Here is an 18,030-nt window from a genome sequence, read left to right as displayed (position 1 = left end):
TACGTGCAATATCCGAAGATCGTTCACGTACCATCAAGCAATCATTCATACATATCACATATTTCACATATGGCATACACTTATCACTTAGGATAAATGTATTAACAACACATCAAGTATGCACACAGCCCCGAAAACATAACAAGGAATGGGGCTAGAAACTCACCTGGATCCTGTTACGCTCGCCGTTGATCGTAATTCCTTTCTTTAACTGGGCTCGGCTAACTGTATAATATTTACACATATCAATTAACTACTACTACTCGTTTTGTATTTTTATCTATATATGACCCACAACGAACGGGGGTCCGGGGGCAGCGCCCCTGGCAGCGGGGTTCTAGGGGCGGCAGCCCCTAGCGGGGTCCAAGGGGCAGAGCCCCTGGCTGGGGTTAAGCTGCCAGGTCAGCTTGGAAAAATTTTATTTTCGATAACTGCCTTAACACATTTTCCATTAGGTTTTTAATTTATTTTATAAGCGAACTTCGCTTCAGGCGAAGTTAAACCTTAGGCGAACTTGGCTTCAGGCGAAGTTAAACCTTAGGCGAACTTGGCTTCAGGCGAAGTTATACCTTAGGCGAACTTGGCTTCAGGCGAAGTTAAACCTTAGGCGAACTTGGCTTCAGGCGAAGTTAAACCTTAGGCGAACTTGGCTTCAGGCGAAGTTATACCTTAGGCGAACTTGGCTTCAGGCGAAGTTAAACCTTAGGCGAACTTGGCTTCAGGCGAAGTTAAACCTTAGGCGAACTTGGCTTCAGGCGAAGTTAAACCTTAGGCGAACTTGGCTTCAGGCGAAGTTCATCAGGCGAACTTAATCTTGCAGGCGAAGTTATCGCGCTGCAGATCTGTTTGCCCATAAATCCTTCGTTTCTTAGCCAAATAACTCGATTTTGGTACCCACGGAATCGTATGATCGGCGCCTACAAATCCCAACCATCAAATCGGCCTAAAATCGACGTTTTAGGGGTCCGATTTGGGCAGTTTGGGTTTTGGGTCCGGTTAACCCATCAAATCCTAACCATTTTCAGTACTATAAGCTTTGGTGGATTTGTTCTTACCTTACCAACTCAGATCTATCAACAAAATCTCGGGTCTCGGCTTCGAATCTTGATCGGTTAGTATGTGTGTGTTTTGAGGAGTGTGTGGAGTGTGTGTGGAGTTTGGTGAGAAATGAGATATTTTGGGATTTTGGGGGTATTTATATCCCTGAAATCCCATTCTCATTTATCCTATCTCAATTAATCCAAGTCCATGACCCTCTCATACTCGATATTAATAATTAAAACGCGAAATCACTAACATAACTTTCTTTATTCAACATTATAAATTTTTGGATGTTACAAGTCTTCCCCCCTTAAGGAGGTTTCGTCCCCGAAACCTAACTATTACATAAACAAACTAGGGTAAAACTTGCGCATCTCATCCTCGGCTTCCCAAGTAGCATCTGATCCCTTGCGGTGTTTCCATATTACTTTTACCAAAGGTATAGTTTTGTGACGAAGCTGCTTCTCCTTGCGATCAACGATCTTTATCGGTTGCTCGATGTAGTTCAATTGTTCATCAACCTCAATGTCCATTAATGGCACGTGAGACGTGTCATCAGCTAGACACTTCCTCAGATGAGAAACATGGAAGGTTGAATGAATTCCTTCTAACTCATCGGGTAAATCCAGCTTATAAGCTACTTCCCCCACACGATACAAAATTTTAAATGGTCCAATGTACCTCGGACTTAGCTTCCCTCTCTTTCTAAAACGGATAATTCCTTTCCAAGGCGAGACCTTAAGCATCACATAGTCACCAACGTTAAACTCAATTGGTCGTCGCCGCTTATCTGCATAAGACTTTTGTCTGTCTTGAGCGGCTTTCATTCTTGCTTTGATCTGATCGAACTTTGAAGACGTTTCTTGAACCACTTCTAGGCTTCCCATTTCCTTCTGACCAATCTCACCCCAACACACCGGGGTTCTACATCGTCGACCGTAAAGCATCTCAAACGGTGGCATACCAATGCTCGAATGGTAACTGTTGTTATAGGAGAACTCTGCCAGATGCAGATGATCATCCCAACTTCCACCAAAATCTAAAACACAAGCACGTAGCATATCCTCAAGGGTTTGGATCGTCCTTTCGGACTGTCCATCGGTTTGAGGATGGTACGCCGTACTGATGTTCAACCTCGTCCCCATAGCTTCATGGAATTTCTTCCAGAATCTTGAAGTAAACCGTGTATCTCTATCAGACACGATCGATAACGGTACTCCATGCTTGGTTACAATTTCTTTAATGAACAAGCTTGCTAACGTTTCTGACGAGATGGCCTCTCGTATGGGTAGAAAGAGAGCACTCTTGGTCAAACGGTCCACAATCACCCAGATGGTATCATGTTGCTTAGCTGTACGAGGTAGCTTAGTTATGAAATCCAAGGTGATGTGTTCCCATTTCCACTCAGGTATCTCTAGCGGTTGCATCATCCCATAAGGCTTCTGATGTTCGGCTTTGACTTGTAAGCAAGTTAAGCACTTACCGACATAATCTACTACATCATTCTTCATTCCAGGCCACCAGTAATCCCTTTTCAAGTCTTGGTACATCTTTGTAGCTCCAGGATGGATTGAGTACCTTGACTTATGAGCTTCATCTAAGATTCGACTTCTAAGATCACCATGGCGTGGAATCCACATACGGTCAAATCTAGTTTTAACTCCATGAGTGTTTTCCATCAACTCATCTTGCTGGCCATAAATCCTTTCTTTCTTTACTAACCCTTCGTCTACTAACACTTCAGACTGCACTTTGATGATTTCTTCAAAAAGACTTGAGTTCATGATCAACTTGTATGACTTCACGGTTGCAAGGACTTCCTCATTCTTACGACTTAACGCATCAGCGACCACGTTAGCTTTACCGGGGTAATACTTAATCTCACAGTCGTAATCCTTTATCAATTCTAACCATCTTCTCTGTCTCATGTTCAGTTCTTTCTGCTCGAAGAAGTACTTTAAACTCTTATGATCGGTATAGATAGTACACTTAGTACCGTACAGATAATGCCTCCATATCTTAAGAGCATGCACTACGGCTGCTAACTCCAAATCATGCGTCGGATAAGTACTCTCATGGACCTTCAACTGTCTAGACGCGTAGGCTATCACCTTCCCTCGTTGCATCAACACGCAACCTAACCCTTGATGCGAGGCATCAGCACAAACAACAAAATCCTCATCACCATCGGGTAAAGTAAGGATTGGAGCTTGCGTGAGTCTTCTCTTTAATTCTTCAAAGGCTTCTTCTTGAAATTTTCCCCAACTGAATACTATCGACTTTCGGGTCATACCGGTCAGCGGTGCGGCTATCTTGGAGAAACCATCGATGAACCTCCTGTAGTAGCCGGCTAACCCTAGGAAACTTCGTATATCAGTCGGATTCTGCGGAGTCTTCCAATTCGTTATCGCCTCAATCTTAGCTGGGTCCACGGTAATCCCTTCCGAATTAATCACGTGACTAGAAATTGCACTTCTCTTAACCAGAACGCGCATTTCGAAAACTTGGCATACAACTTCTCTTTCTTCAGAACTTCCAATACTTCTCTCAAATGCTCCGCATGGTCAGACTCGCTCCTTGAATATATTAATATGTCATCAATGAAAACGATAACTGACTTATCCAACATTGGTCGACACACCCTGTTCATCATGTCCATAAATGCTGCAGGAGCATTTGTTAGACCGAATGACATTACGAGGAACTCGTAGTGTCCATATCGCGTTCGGAACGCCGTCTTAGGGACTTCTGCCTCCTTTAACTTCAGTTGATGGTAGCCTGATCTAAGATCTATTCGTGAGAACCAACTCGAACCTTGCAGTTGGTCAAACAGATCGTCAATCCTAGGCAAGGGGTATCTATTCTTTACCGTAAGCTTATTCAACTCACGATAGTCTATGCACATTCTCATACTTCCATCCTTTTTCTTCACAAACAAAACCGGTGCGCCCCAAGGAGAAACACTCGGTCTGATAAAACCCTTGTCGAGGAGTTCTTGCAGTTGGGACATCAATTCCTTCATCTCGGACGGTGCTAGACGGTAAGGCGCTTTCGCGACGGGCTGGGCTCCTGGTACTAGATCTATCTGAAATTCTATCTCTCGCTCAGGTGGCAACCCCGGAAGATCCTTAGGGAATACTTCTGGGTAGTCGCTCACAATAGGAACATTCTTCATTTCTTTCGTCTCGGCCGTAGCGTTGACAACATACGCCAGGTAGGCACCGCATCCTCGCCTTAACAAACCCTCGGCTTTTATCATCGAAATGACATTAAGCCCATAACTCTCCTTATCACCATAAACCGTCACCGCACTACCATCCAATGACTTTAACCTTATCATCTTACTTTTACATACTATCTGAGCCTCAAACTTAGACAACCAATCCATACCCAAGACTACATCGAACCCTCCTAAGGCCATAACATACAAAGTAACAGGGAACTCATGTCCCTCTAACTCTATCTTACAATTCTTAACCATTTTTGTTATTTTCACCGAAGTGTCACTTGCGGTTTCTACTACAAAAGTTTCAGACACTCGGCAGCCTTTCATTTTAGCTAGTTTACTAAACGTCGTAGCTACAAAACTTCTATTCGCACCAGAATCAAATAATACAGAAGCGGAAACATCGTTCACTAGAAACATACCTGTGACGACATCCGGAATCTGCCTGGCTTGTTCCTGGGTCAGCATGTAGGCTCTAGTTCTGTGCCTAGCTTGATCGGCATCCTTCTTTCCACTACCTCCAGCTACACCTTCAGTGCACTCCCTTGACATATGGCCTGTCTTGCCACATTTGTAACATGCTGGCTTCGCACTGCACTCACTGGCATAATGCCCTACCTTCCCGCACTTATAACAGGCATTCGACCCCATTCTGCATTCCCCACCATGAGCCTTTCCACATTTGAGACAAACGTTAGAACTTTTACCCCACTTGCACTCACCACCATGCCTCTTTCCGCAGGTCTTACACGATCTCTTCTCCCACACTTTCTGTTTCTTATCCTTGGAGTTCCATAACTGAGTACCGGGTCGTTTAGCAGGAGTGACCCCTTTCTTCTCTTTCTCTTCGTCCCTTTCCACCCTATCATCCGCGGCCACGTCAGCATAGACCATTTCCGCGAGTCCAACAGCCGAATCAAAAGTAGCAGGTTGAATCGCCCTGACTAACATGCGGACCTTTTGTGGCAACCCCCTCACATAACATTTGATTCTCTTGACCTCAGTGTCAACCATGTCAGGCACCAACCTAGATAGTCGGTTGAACTCCGTGGTATACTCACGATGCGTCATCATACCGGCTTTTAAATTCTGGAACTTCATCTCCGTTCTTTCAACCTCGGCATCTGCACAGAACTTCTTCATTACCAACTCTTTCAAATCTTCCCACTTCATCTCTTTGATCTCTTCACGGGTCTTCCTCTGCTCCACACTCTCCCACCAATACATAGCCTCATCTACGAATGACTGAGTAGCATAACCCACAGCTTGGTCGGGACGGCATTCGCTAATGCGGATAACCTTGTCCATAGCGGTTATCCACTGGAGAGTAGCGATTGCGTCTCCTAAACCAGTCAGCTTAGGCGGGTCACAACCTTTGAAGGACTTATAGCTGCACCCACCTTGTCCTCCTCTCCTATCATCGACTTTCACAGACTTATCCCCACTCGAGGCCCCTCTTTCACCTTCCCATCCTTTCTACCATCACCACCCGCCCCTTCAGCAGTTCGCTCACGGCTTCCAGCAGATCCTTCAGGATTCAGGTTCTTCACAGCAGCAACTACAACCTGAACGATGGCTGCTTGAACTGCGGGGCTAAGTTGAACTTCTTCGTTGTTGTTCTGGTCTCCTCCAGCTGCGCTTCCTTCATCTTCGGTGTGGGAAGCTTCTTCTACCGAAGGTTGCCGGACAAGACGAGGCCTGCCACGACGTCCAGTGCGACCCCCAGTTTCAACAAATTCTCCAGCTCCAGCCATTAGTATTCTAAAGGGGAAAACACAAACATCATCACTCAAGGAACTATCTAGTACAAGGATAGTAAGGCTAACAGGTAATAACAGTGGCCAGTTGTGATTAGCTGATCACGTTACTTTCCGTGTCCTATACACTTCCTTTTATGAGTCTATTTGTGCTGGTTCTACTTAAGTAGTTAGTCAATTCAAACAATCAATTATTCCTATCCGTACCATTCTCATATCTTTTCTTTCTCATTAACGTATATCATTTAATCATACCTTTCACCTTTACTGATCTTGCTTGAGCGACACATGGCATTCTTGAACTGGCATCTTCTTTCTTTTCTTACTTAAATCCCATTCTCTGTTCGAGTCTAAGCATGTAGGATGCTTAAATCTCTCGAACTTTGCTCTGATACCAACTTGTAAGGCCCCGTTACCGGTAACCCTACTTTCGTGTTGGATTTACTCATAAACACAGTTCTAAATATCAGAGTTAATTAAAAACTTTACGCGGAATATAAAACTTTCATAAAACATTACATATCGATTCATAATCATGTCTTAAAACATTCCTCTTGTCTTTCAAAATCAAAACATAACTTATAAAACATATCAGATCTTCAGATGCCAGGCTTTAGTCTTCTGCCATGTGTCCTCCACTCAAGCCAGCTGTCTCAACCTACTCACCTGCGTGCATACTAAAAGTCAGCTACGCTGAGTGAGTTCTAGTTAATCATACAATACCATACAATACCTTATTACATACATACGTACTTAACCTCATAACTTTCTTTCATACACACATAAGTACTCATGCCTTCATTCTTACTTACATACTTTCTTTCTTACTTACATACTTTCTTTACATTCATAATCATACGTTTTAAAGAGCCTTTCGCCCTATAACCTCACAGATATTATAAGGGTCTGGTCCCTAACATCACAGATATTATAAGGGTCTGGTCCCTAACATCACAGATATTATTAGGGTCTGGTCCCTAACATCACAGATATTATTAGGGTCTGGTCCCTAACATCACAGATATTATTAGGGTCTGGTCCCTTGTTTTCGAATATTAGTAGGGTTCGATTCCCTCTTCGTTACCATACAACCATACATCATACCTCGAGTATTATTAGGGCTCGGTACCCTTTTCGTAACCATACAACCATACAACCGTCATTTCCTTCTTTTATTAACTTTATTACGTTCATACACATAAACATACATATCATACTTGCCATATTTATAACGTTACAACCTGACAGTACGTGCAATATCCGAAGATCGTTCACGTACCATCAAGCAATCGTTCATACATATCATACTTACCATATTTATAACGTTACAACCTGACAGTACGTGCAATATCCGAAGATCGTTCACGTACCATCAAGCAATCGTTCATACATATCATACTTACCATATTTATAACGTTACAACCTGACAGTACGTGCAATATCCGAAGATCGTTCACGTACCATCAAGCAATCATTCATACATATCACATATATCACATATGGCATACACTTATCACTTAGGATAAATGTATTAACAACACATCAAGTATGCACACAGCCCCGAAAACATAACAAGGAATGGGGCTAGAAACTCACCTGGATCCTGTTACGCTCGCCGTTGATCGTAATTCCTTTCTTTAACTGGGCTCGGCTAACTGTATAATATTTACACATATCAATTAACTACTACTACTCGTTTTGTATTTTTATCTATATATGACCCACAACGAACGGGGGTCCGGGGGCAGCGCCCCTGGCAGCGGGGTTCTAGGGGCGGCAGCCCCTAGCGGGGTCCAAGGGGCAGAGCCCCTGGCTGGGGTTCAGGCGAAGTTAAACCTTAGGCGAACTTGGCTTCAGGCGAAGTTAAACCTTAGGCGAACTTGGCTTCAGGCGAAGTTCATCAGGCGAACTTAATCTTGCAGGCGAAGTTATCGCGCTGCAGATCTGTTTGCCCATAAATCCTTCGTTTCTTAGCCAAATAACTCGATTTTGGTACCCACGGAATCGTATGATCGGCGCCTACAAATCCCAACCATCAAATCGGCCTAAAATCGACGTTTTAGGGGTCCGATTTGGGCAGTTTGGGTTTCGGGTCCGGTTAACCCATCAAATCCTAACCATTTTCAGTACTATAAGCTTTGGTGGATTTGTTCTTACCTTACCAACTCAGATCTATCAACAAAATCTCGGGTCTCGGCTTCGAATCTTGATCGGTTAGTATGTGTGTGTTTTGAGGAGTGTGTGGAGTGTGTGTGGAGTTTGGTGAGAAATGAGACATTTTGGGATTTTGGGGGTATTTATATCCCTGAAATCCCATTCTCATTTATCCTATCTCAATTAATCCAAGTCCATGACCCGCTCATACTCGATATTAATAATTAAAACGCGAAATCACTAACATAACTTTCTTTATTCAACATTATAAATTTTTGTTTGTTACATGAGGTGCCTGATGTAGTCCATACAGCGCTTTACTTAGCTTGTACACGTGATCGGGAAAGTCAGGGTCAGGAAAACCCGGAGGTTGCTCAACGTACACAACCTCATCGACTTTACCATTTAGGAATGATTGTTGTTACCTGCTTGCATGTGCTAAGGTGAGTTTCACGAGCCCCTTTTTCTGAATTGTTTTTAAACATTTTCCCGGGGCGGAAAGCATGTTACTATTGAAATGTTTAAGTACATACTGAACGCATGGATTTGCGTGTATTTATAAATATTTGATTGTACGGGAATCGTACGGAATGGGTACAGTACTGGGTTAACAGTGTCCCCAGATGTCCCTAGAAGTGTTTCTGGGTTAACAGTGCCCCCAGATGTCCCTAGAAGTGTTTCTGGGTTAACATTGCCCCCGGAATGGGTACAGTACTGGGTTAACAGTGTCCCCAGATGTCCCTAGAAGTGTTTCTGGGTTAACATTGCCCCCGGAACAGGTACAGTACTGGTTTAACAGAGGTTTCACTTGTGGGCTCAGCATAATTACATCGATAATATTATCTTATGATATGGATTTATCATGGTTTACTCAAATTGTGAAACTTACCGGCTATTCGTAGTTGACCCGTTTTCTCACATGCTTTTCAGGTACAACTAAGATGAAGTGATTGCTTACGTGCTAAGTGCTTGATGTGTGTAAGGTTTGCGTGCGGGATGTTAGGATATATTATAATAAATAGAATTATGTATCGTATTGTATGATGTGTATATCACCTAGACGGTAATGAAATATGAGATGATGTAATTTGAAGTATATTAATGTATTCAGTTTTCTTTATAAACAATGTGATTGATATCAGAGGTGTCTGTTGCATCCCGTTTACGTTTCCGCTGCGGTTACGGGGTGTTACACTGACTGCTACAAGACCAGATATCATGTTTGCTGTATGTGTGTGTGCAAGATTCCAGTCAAGTCCAAGAGTCTCCCACATGAATGCTGTTAAAAGAATATTCAAATATTTGAAGGGAAGACCAGATTGGGAATTTGGTATCCAAAGAATCAATCATTTGATCTGATTGCCTACACAGACAGTGATTATGATGGCTGCAATATGAGCAGAAAGTCAACATCAGGAGGATGTCAATTCTTGGGAGAAAGGCTAGTGTCATGGCAATGCAAGAAGCAAACAACTGTCTCAATCTCAACTGCAGAAGCTGAATATGTTGCTGCATCTGCCTGCTGTGCACAAGTTCTATGGATTCAGAACCAGATGCTGGACTATGGTTTGAATTTTTTAATCACCCCTATTCTTATTGATAATACTGCTGCATATTTTACTATTAAGAATCCAGTTCAACATTCTAAGACTAAGCACATTGAAATCAGACATCATTTCATCAGAGATTGTAGTGAAAAAGGTTTGATTGAAATGCAAAGAGTTGATACAAGTGACAATTTGGCTGACCTATTCACCAAACCACTTGATAGAACCAGGTTCAACTTTCTTTTGAAAGCCCTGGGAATGATCAACTCTGATGAAATCTGATTAAGGATGCGTGCTTGGTTGTATACCTCTACGTGCTAATTGATTACTTTGTTTAGAGGTTTCACAAATTGAATTTTATGTGAATATGCTTGAGTGTGATACTGAGTATGCTACTGAATATGTTGACCGTTATGTGCTTTGACTGATTATGTGTGCAAAGAATGACATGATTGATTTGATTAATATGTTTGCATGTTTATCAGTTAATGTGTGTTTGTGTTGTTAAGATAAGTAGTCTTGTTATGAATTATCTGCTAAAATGCTTATCTGACATCACTGCTTAATTGGTTGAATATGTGCTTTATCTGATCCTCTGATGTTATTAAGATAGGATAGACATTGAATGGTAGTGCTGTCTGCTTGTCTTGATGATGTTATGTTTGATTAAGATTTGACTAAGTGCTGCAACTGTTTATGTCAAAATGTGTTTTATGTCAAAATTAAGTGATAAAATGAATTTTCTAATGAATTTTGCATAAATACTCTATTTTGAATCAAAACATGAGCATGTTGTTAATGGTGTAGAGACATGATAAGATTATTCAGTTCAAGCTTTAAAGAAGCTTAAAAGAAGGATTTTTTCAATGATAAGTCTCAGGTAGTTATCTTTGCTAAAAATTATGTCATTTGCCCAGTTGGAAGGACATACACCTGTGTATGTTTGGTCCTGCACTCTGCAAAGAATGAAAGGATAGCCATTCACCAGAAAACTGAAAGCATTTGGGGCAATTGTAACTTGTTTCTTATTCCCTCACTTAAAATTATGTCAATAGCTCTGACTTTGAAAGGACATATATTCACATGTATGTTTGGTCCTGTTAACCACTTGTGGTCAAACAGAACAACCATTTACCTAACAATTAAGAGAAATTGGGGTGACTGAATATTAAACTGAATATTAATGGGAAATAATAGTACATTGACTACTTAGCCAATCATATGGATTTATTAGGCTAAAAGGGCTCTTAGTACAGTCATTAACATGTATGGTTGCTTTCTCATGATATGCAAAATCTAAGGTGATATAAACTTAAAGAAAATGCTAAAATTTATGTGGAGTTACCTTGCTGTCTATGCATGTTCCTAGATAAATCTTTTCAAATGATAGGCAGAAAAGTGATTATCCAGTCATACACAAGCCTGTTGGTCTTTGGTTACCCTAAATGAATCATCTTTTAAAGGAATGACAAAGAACTTATGTGAACTACTTTAATTTCAAATGTTTATTCAACATGTTCACAAATTTTTATTGAGAAAATACAAACATGAGGGTTAATTACAGAACTACAAGGGTGGAGGCAATCATATAAGTCCTTTAAACATCCTGAATGAAAGGCTTGTAAGACCGACTTGCGTGGCATGTAAGTCCAACGTTCAACCTCACATATGTTTGTAGGTTTGAAAAGAAATATCTTATAAATTTTCAAAAATATGTTCTGTCATTAAAGTTTTTAACCAAAACCAAGGGGTTAAAGTCAAATTGGGGTGATCTGGAGAAAGCCAAATAAGCCTTGAGGATAGATAAGGAGCATCAGAAAACAATATGTGTTATCCATTGAATTTTCTGCAAAATTAATTGAAAATAATCATATCACCAAAGAAATGAAAATCATGTTAAGTCTAGACCTGTTGTTGACCTGTCTTTGTAGTCATAATAATGCTGAGAATGAAGTATTGAGAAAGCTACTTAGTCAATATGATCCCATTTCTGAGATCTTTTCAGTTATAAAAGGTAATTGTTTTGAAATGAAACATAACTGAAATTTGATCTCTAAATGCACCATTTGCTCTTAAACTATGATCTTTAAAGATAAAATTGTTCTGACAAATTAGACAAGTGGTTTAAGTCAAAAAGTGTTGCATTTTGCCTAAAATAGGTTGAATATGTTAATTCGGGTAAGGTTTGATGTTATTAGACCTTACCAAGCACAAATTGTTTGATTATGTATTTTTGAGTAAGGTGTGATGTTCTCAAAACCTTTCCGAGTACAAAACAGTTGAATATGTTTGCATATGCATTTTCGGGTAAGGTTTGATGATTCATAGCCTTTCCGAGCAAGCTTTGTCATTTTTGACTAAGTTTATGATTTTCGAGCATGCTGTGAAGTGTTCACACTTTTCGGGTAAGGTACACCATTGTACAAATTTCCCGAGCAAGCTTAAAGTCTTGAGATGATTATGTGTTCTAGCTAGCCTATTAACAAGAGAAAATTGTTTCGGGCAAGCTTTGCATTTTGTTTATGCTGATTGTTATTCCAAGCAAACTTTGTGAACTCCTTGAGTACACCAGGTAAGCTTTGTATATGTGAATATGTTTTCTTTGAAATTACAAGTGTTTTCGGGTAAACCTTGTTTTCCGAACACACTTTATATTTCGGGTACACTTTGGTTCCCCTAATATACTTGGTAATTTTCAAAATTTGATTTTCCGAGTACACTATCCGCTGGAAGTCCTTTTCGGGCACACTTTGTACTTTAAGAAGATTATTCGGGTATACTTTGTATAAGAAGATTGTTCGGGCACACTAACATTGTGAAGGCTGCTCGGGCACACTATGTTTTCAAGTATTAGGAAGATTATGTGTTTAGTATGATTGATTGAATATGATTCTTATTTTTGTTAGTATTTTTGCTAGATTAAGATTTTAATTTAAATTTGAGAAATTTAATGTGGGCATCTTAATTGATTCTTAGTAAGAATGTTTATTTGTTATTTTATACTTGATTAATTATCTTGTGATTAATTTCTCAAGAAATCTGGTATTTTGGGTAAGCTTTCTTCATAGTGTCTTAACTTTAAATTACATAGCTTGATCAAGCAAGGTTTGTGATTAAAAGGATTTAATATTATTCGGGTAAGATTTGTGTAAGAGGGAGTATACCGAGTAGACTTTGCAAATGATTACTTTTCCGAGTAAGGTTTGCTAAGTCTAAAATGATAAAAATTATTTAAGTGGATAATGTTACTATTTGACAGCTAATAATTCACAAAACGACAAAAAGTATTTAAAACCCACTTTCAAAAGGTATATAAGAGGGAGTTAGGCAAAATTTTCAACATTATATTTCCCTCTCTCTCTCTTTCCACTGCAACTGCTTATTCGCAAAGAAACCAAACCGACCTATCGCATTCATTATTAATCCAACCCTAACTTGAATCAGCCCTCTAATTCCGACTCGGTAAGCATTAATAATGTGTTTTCCGACTACGATTAGACTATAATGGGCTTTGATTATGTATTTGATTACTAATATTTTGTTTATGTGTTTAGGTTATAAACTTGTCGAAGAACAGGTTCTTGAAAATTTCTTTTTCTCTCTTCTTCATTTTTATAATTTGAAATTGGGTAAAGTTATAAACTTTTATGCTAATTTCACTTTGAATATGTTTGATTGTGATGTTCAGATATGGCAGAACAGGATCAACCTAAGTATGCTTTTGAAAAGAAGCATAACATGTGTGCTCTACTCCAAGTCACACCTGACAACGAGCTGGTGGCACCAATGATTAACTGGATGGCTCGATCAAACGTCAGTTTTGCTTTTACTGAATGCCCTGTCATCTACAGAAATCATTCACTGGATTTTTGGAGATCTGCTAAGTTGGTTGAAGATGTCAATGGAAAATGAATAGAGGCAACTGTGGCAAGACAAGAAATACATATAACCGAGAGGATGATAAGAAGATGCCTACAGTTGAATGATGATAACCATTATCATATAAACTTCAATACAGCACACCTGATGAAAATATTTGAAGAGACAATGGGTTATCAGGGAACTGTACATGATGGACAGTTTCAAAAGGGGATGTTTCCAATGATGTATAGATTCCCCATTCATCATGTGATACAGGGGTTTTCTCCAAGAAAGGGGTCATGGACTTTGATGAGTCATGACTTAGCAAATGCCACTGTTGGGATTATGTATGACCTTCCTTTCAACTTTTCAAAGATGATATTTGATGGACTGGTAGCAAACTTGAAGAAGGCAGAGAAGGACAGATTCTTGCAATACCCAAGGTTCCTGCAGATAATCTTTAACAGAGAATTAAGAGATTTACCCACTATAGGAATTACACACCTACTGCAGAATCCTAATACATACAACAGAATTAAGAATCCTGGAGTTGCAAATAGATTCAATTATGAAGTTCCATTTGAGATCTTGCATTGGTTGTTGAACCATGACTTGAATGTGATGCCAGTGCCTGAGTTAAGCTCAGAGGAGGAAGGAGGAGATGATGAAAAGAGTGATGATGATGGCTCTGATGATGAAGATGATAATGTTGATGGAGATGAAGGAGGAGGTGGAGTGGCCATGAATGTTGATGCACCTGGTGAGGGGGAGCAACTTGAAGATCAAGAACAACCCATTCCAACACCACCACAATCACCACCAAACATTGACCAACCCATTATACCATCACCACCACAAACTCCACCACATCAACCCACTCATTCCCCACCCCAAACCCTAACCATTAGCCAACCTGAAACATCAACCCATATATCCCCAATACCACAAACACCACCAACATCCAGCCCTATACACTCAGATCATTTCATCACAAGCCCACATCATATACAATCACCACAACAATCCATTTTCCAAACTCACACCACAACCCATGAACAAACTGAGTATGAGGCATTTTCTACATCACCACCTACAACCCACCCACTGACATTGACCTGTTGAACCTGTTAAAAGAGAATGCTGAGTTGAAGAGAAGGAATGAAGAGGTCACTATGGAGAATGTCATGTTATTAGATCAATTGGTAAGGGAAAAAGTGAGAATTCAAACCCTGGAGCAGGAGGTTGAGAAGAACTCAGCTGACCCAAAACAGGGGGAGAATGAAATAATGCCAACTGACTCGTGTGTGAATGTTGAGACTGTAACTGGAACAGGTGTAGAGACTGTAGACAGTTTGAAACTGATCTTAAATGCTTATGATGATTGTGATGAGGATAGTGAGGAGAGAAGAGTTGAAGATGATGAATATGAAGGTGACAAATCAGAGGTGGAAGAACAAGATAATGACTTTAATGATGAAATAATGCATGTTGAATGGAGTGAAGAGATTGCTGAAGGGACAGGGGATGAGATTGAAAAGACAGATGTTGAGGAGAATGTAGTTGCTACTGACTTAGCTACTGATGTTTTCAATGCTACTGATATAGCTACTGATGTCTTAACTGACATAGCTACTGATGTCTTGACTGATGTACAGACAGAAGTAGAGACTAAAGTAATGATTGATGAAAATGCTACTACTAAGGAGCTTATAAACACTGAACCAGAAACTAATCAACAAGCAAGTTCCAAGAGAGTAGAGCATGATCCAGAATTGGAAGCACTTGAGAAAGAAATAGATGACTTTGTACAGTCTGAAGATGAAGAGGATGAGAGAAGAAGAATTGAGAAAGGTAAAGCAAAAGTCTGTGAAGAAGAGCCTATTAAGGCATATCCAGAGAAAGATGTGTTGTTTACAGATGATGAATTGCTGCTGCTGCTGCTGCCTTAAGAGAACAAGAGAATATTCTAAGGGAGACAAGGGATAGGGAGATATTGGCTCAAACACTGACTCCAGAAGAAATGGCAGAGCAAGAAAATTTGATCAATCAAGCCAATCTTGCTAAAGAAATTTTTGAAGAGGTGGCTGATCAAGAAGCAATTGAAACACTGATTATGATGAATAGAACTGAGGAAGCTGACAATTCCTTGACTATGGTGGTTAGTATGTTTCAACCACAAAGCCAACCTGGAAAGGAATTTGAAAAGGCTTGTGAATCTGAAGAAATGCCACAAAAGGAACCTGAAAGGGAACCTGAAAGGCCTACTGGTGAATCTATTGAAGAAATGTTGGCTAATATCACTAGAATCAGGATGGAAAGAGCCAAAAGGTTTGAACAAGTGTATACAAGAAAGAGGAATTTTGATGAACAGAAAAGAACAAAGAGAGGAAAATGGGATGAAAAGAACAAATGTTATGTTGAGACTCTTGATGATGAGGGTGATAATGATAATAGTCCAATCAGAGCAATTCCACAGAAAAGAATCTGAAGATGAACCTTGTATACCTTGGGAAAATGAAGAGATGATCAACATTCTAAGGAATATAATGATTACTCAAAGAGGAATGGATGAAGCCTCTTTCAAGGCTTTGGAAAAGGAGGATTTTAAATATCTCTTCCATATTCAAAAGGCTGAATGGGAGAAAGCTCTAAAAGAAGGTGAGAACCCTAGATACGATGTAGATGGAAGTTTTGTACCTGCTGGTTTGTCAAGAACTCCTGGTATGGAGAAAATGTTGCTAGCTCTTAGAGATGCAGGAGCAAATGTTGTTGAGCTTGCCAACCTTCCAACTGAAATGGCTGAAGCAGTCTACATCAAATTCTTCAATTTGGGGCCCAGAAAACCCAAGAAGTTTGTTCCTTTCAGACCATCAATTTCAAGAAGATATCCACAAGGTGGAAGAGGTGAAGGTGGAAGAGGTGAAAGTAGAAGAGGTGAATCAAGTAGATCTGCACAACAAAGAACAACAAAACCACAGTCAGATGTGGATCTTCCTAGAGAGATTTACTATGATTCTGTGTGTGAATGCATAAGAGTGATTATGGAAAGTAGACAACTAAGAGATATAGTTGTGAGAAGTGATTTCTATGAATACACTCAAGAACAATTAGAAGGAATGACAACACTCACTTTGTATGATTTTAGAAACAAAAACAGAGTGGCTGGAAAACAGATGAATAATATTTCTAAATTCTTAAGAGATGAAGCAGACAGAGGATTCAGATTCCTAAAAGAAAAGAGAAACTGGAGACTGCCCAACTTCACAGATCAAAGAGAACTGGAAAAGTTAAGAAGGATGGACATAGCTGAAACAAACTACAAGATGAGTGTCAGAGACAAGCATCCACTGTCAAACATGAACACATGCATAAGTCTTGAGAGAAGAATGATACGCCCCAGCTACACAGTCCAAAGAAATGGCATCATTACTGAAGTGGAATACAAAGAAAAAGATGACCATTACTTGCTGAGAAATTTTGATGGAAAAATACTGGGGATTATCAAGAAGGATGAAGACTTGAATTTCTTACATGATGAAGATCTAATGGATATTAGGGACTGGGTCATACCAGAAGGTCATACTCATTACCAAGCCCTTGATAGCTTCAGAATGAGAGCTGCATCAGTGATAACAAACAGAAGGCAAGCTGCTTACAGTGCATAGAAAAGACAAAATAACTAGACTAGGCTTTTACTTTGTAATGTCTTATGACAGCCTTTTTGAATATGTAATTTTTGTTTATGTTAATTGAATATGTAATTTGACTTTTAATTTGATGTGTATTTTGACTAAGTGTAAGTAACCTTAGAAATGTTTTGGGTCAGCTGAGGTGTTCCAATCTAGGGGGAGATTGTTGAGTCAAGATTTAACACAAAACTTATCAGATGGAAGATTGGAATCTTCTCAACCTCCTCAGAATTCGCTAAGTATGGATCCGGGTACACCTCAGACCTCCGAGCATGCTTTTACTTAGCTGGGTACGATATTTTGTCTACCGGGCAGAGTTATCTTCACTAATTCTCCTTTAGTGAATATCCGAGCAGGGTTTGCAAACTAGTGCATTACCGGGTATGGTTCACTAGTATATGCAAGTCCGGGCAAGGATCACTTTATCAAGCAGGATTGTTCTTCTTAGCCAAGTAAAGTTCATTTCCGAGTAAGCTTTAGGCTAACCAAGCTCATGAAGCCAAAAAATTGGAAGACCGGGCAAGGTATTTATTAATAAGTATGGTCCAGGTAGGCTTGATGATCTAATGATATATCTCAAGTATCATCGGGAAAGGTTCAACTTAAGCAAGGAACAGTGCAACCGAGCACACTTCGCTAATAAGTTATTTTCTAACAAAGGGTTGAAGGGACCATTGAAGAACAAGGTTGCTCGTAAGGGTTTGTCGGGCAAAGTCTGGCAAAGTCAAGAAGATTGAAGTCTACCCGGTGAGTAT

The sequence above is a fragment of the Bidens hawaiensis genome, unplaced genomic scaffold (genome assembly GCF_021521415.1).
Source record: "Bidens hawaiensis isolate Kalapana, Puna unplaced genomic scaffold, B.hawaiensis_p1.1 tig00004364_1, whole genome shotgun sequence".
NCBI lineage: Eukaryota > Viridiplantae > Streptophyta > Magnoliopsida > Asterales > Asteraceae > Bidens > Bidens hawaiensis.
This window is presented reverse-complemented; position numbering follows the sequence as displayed.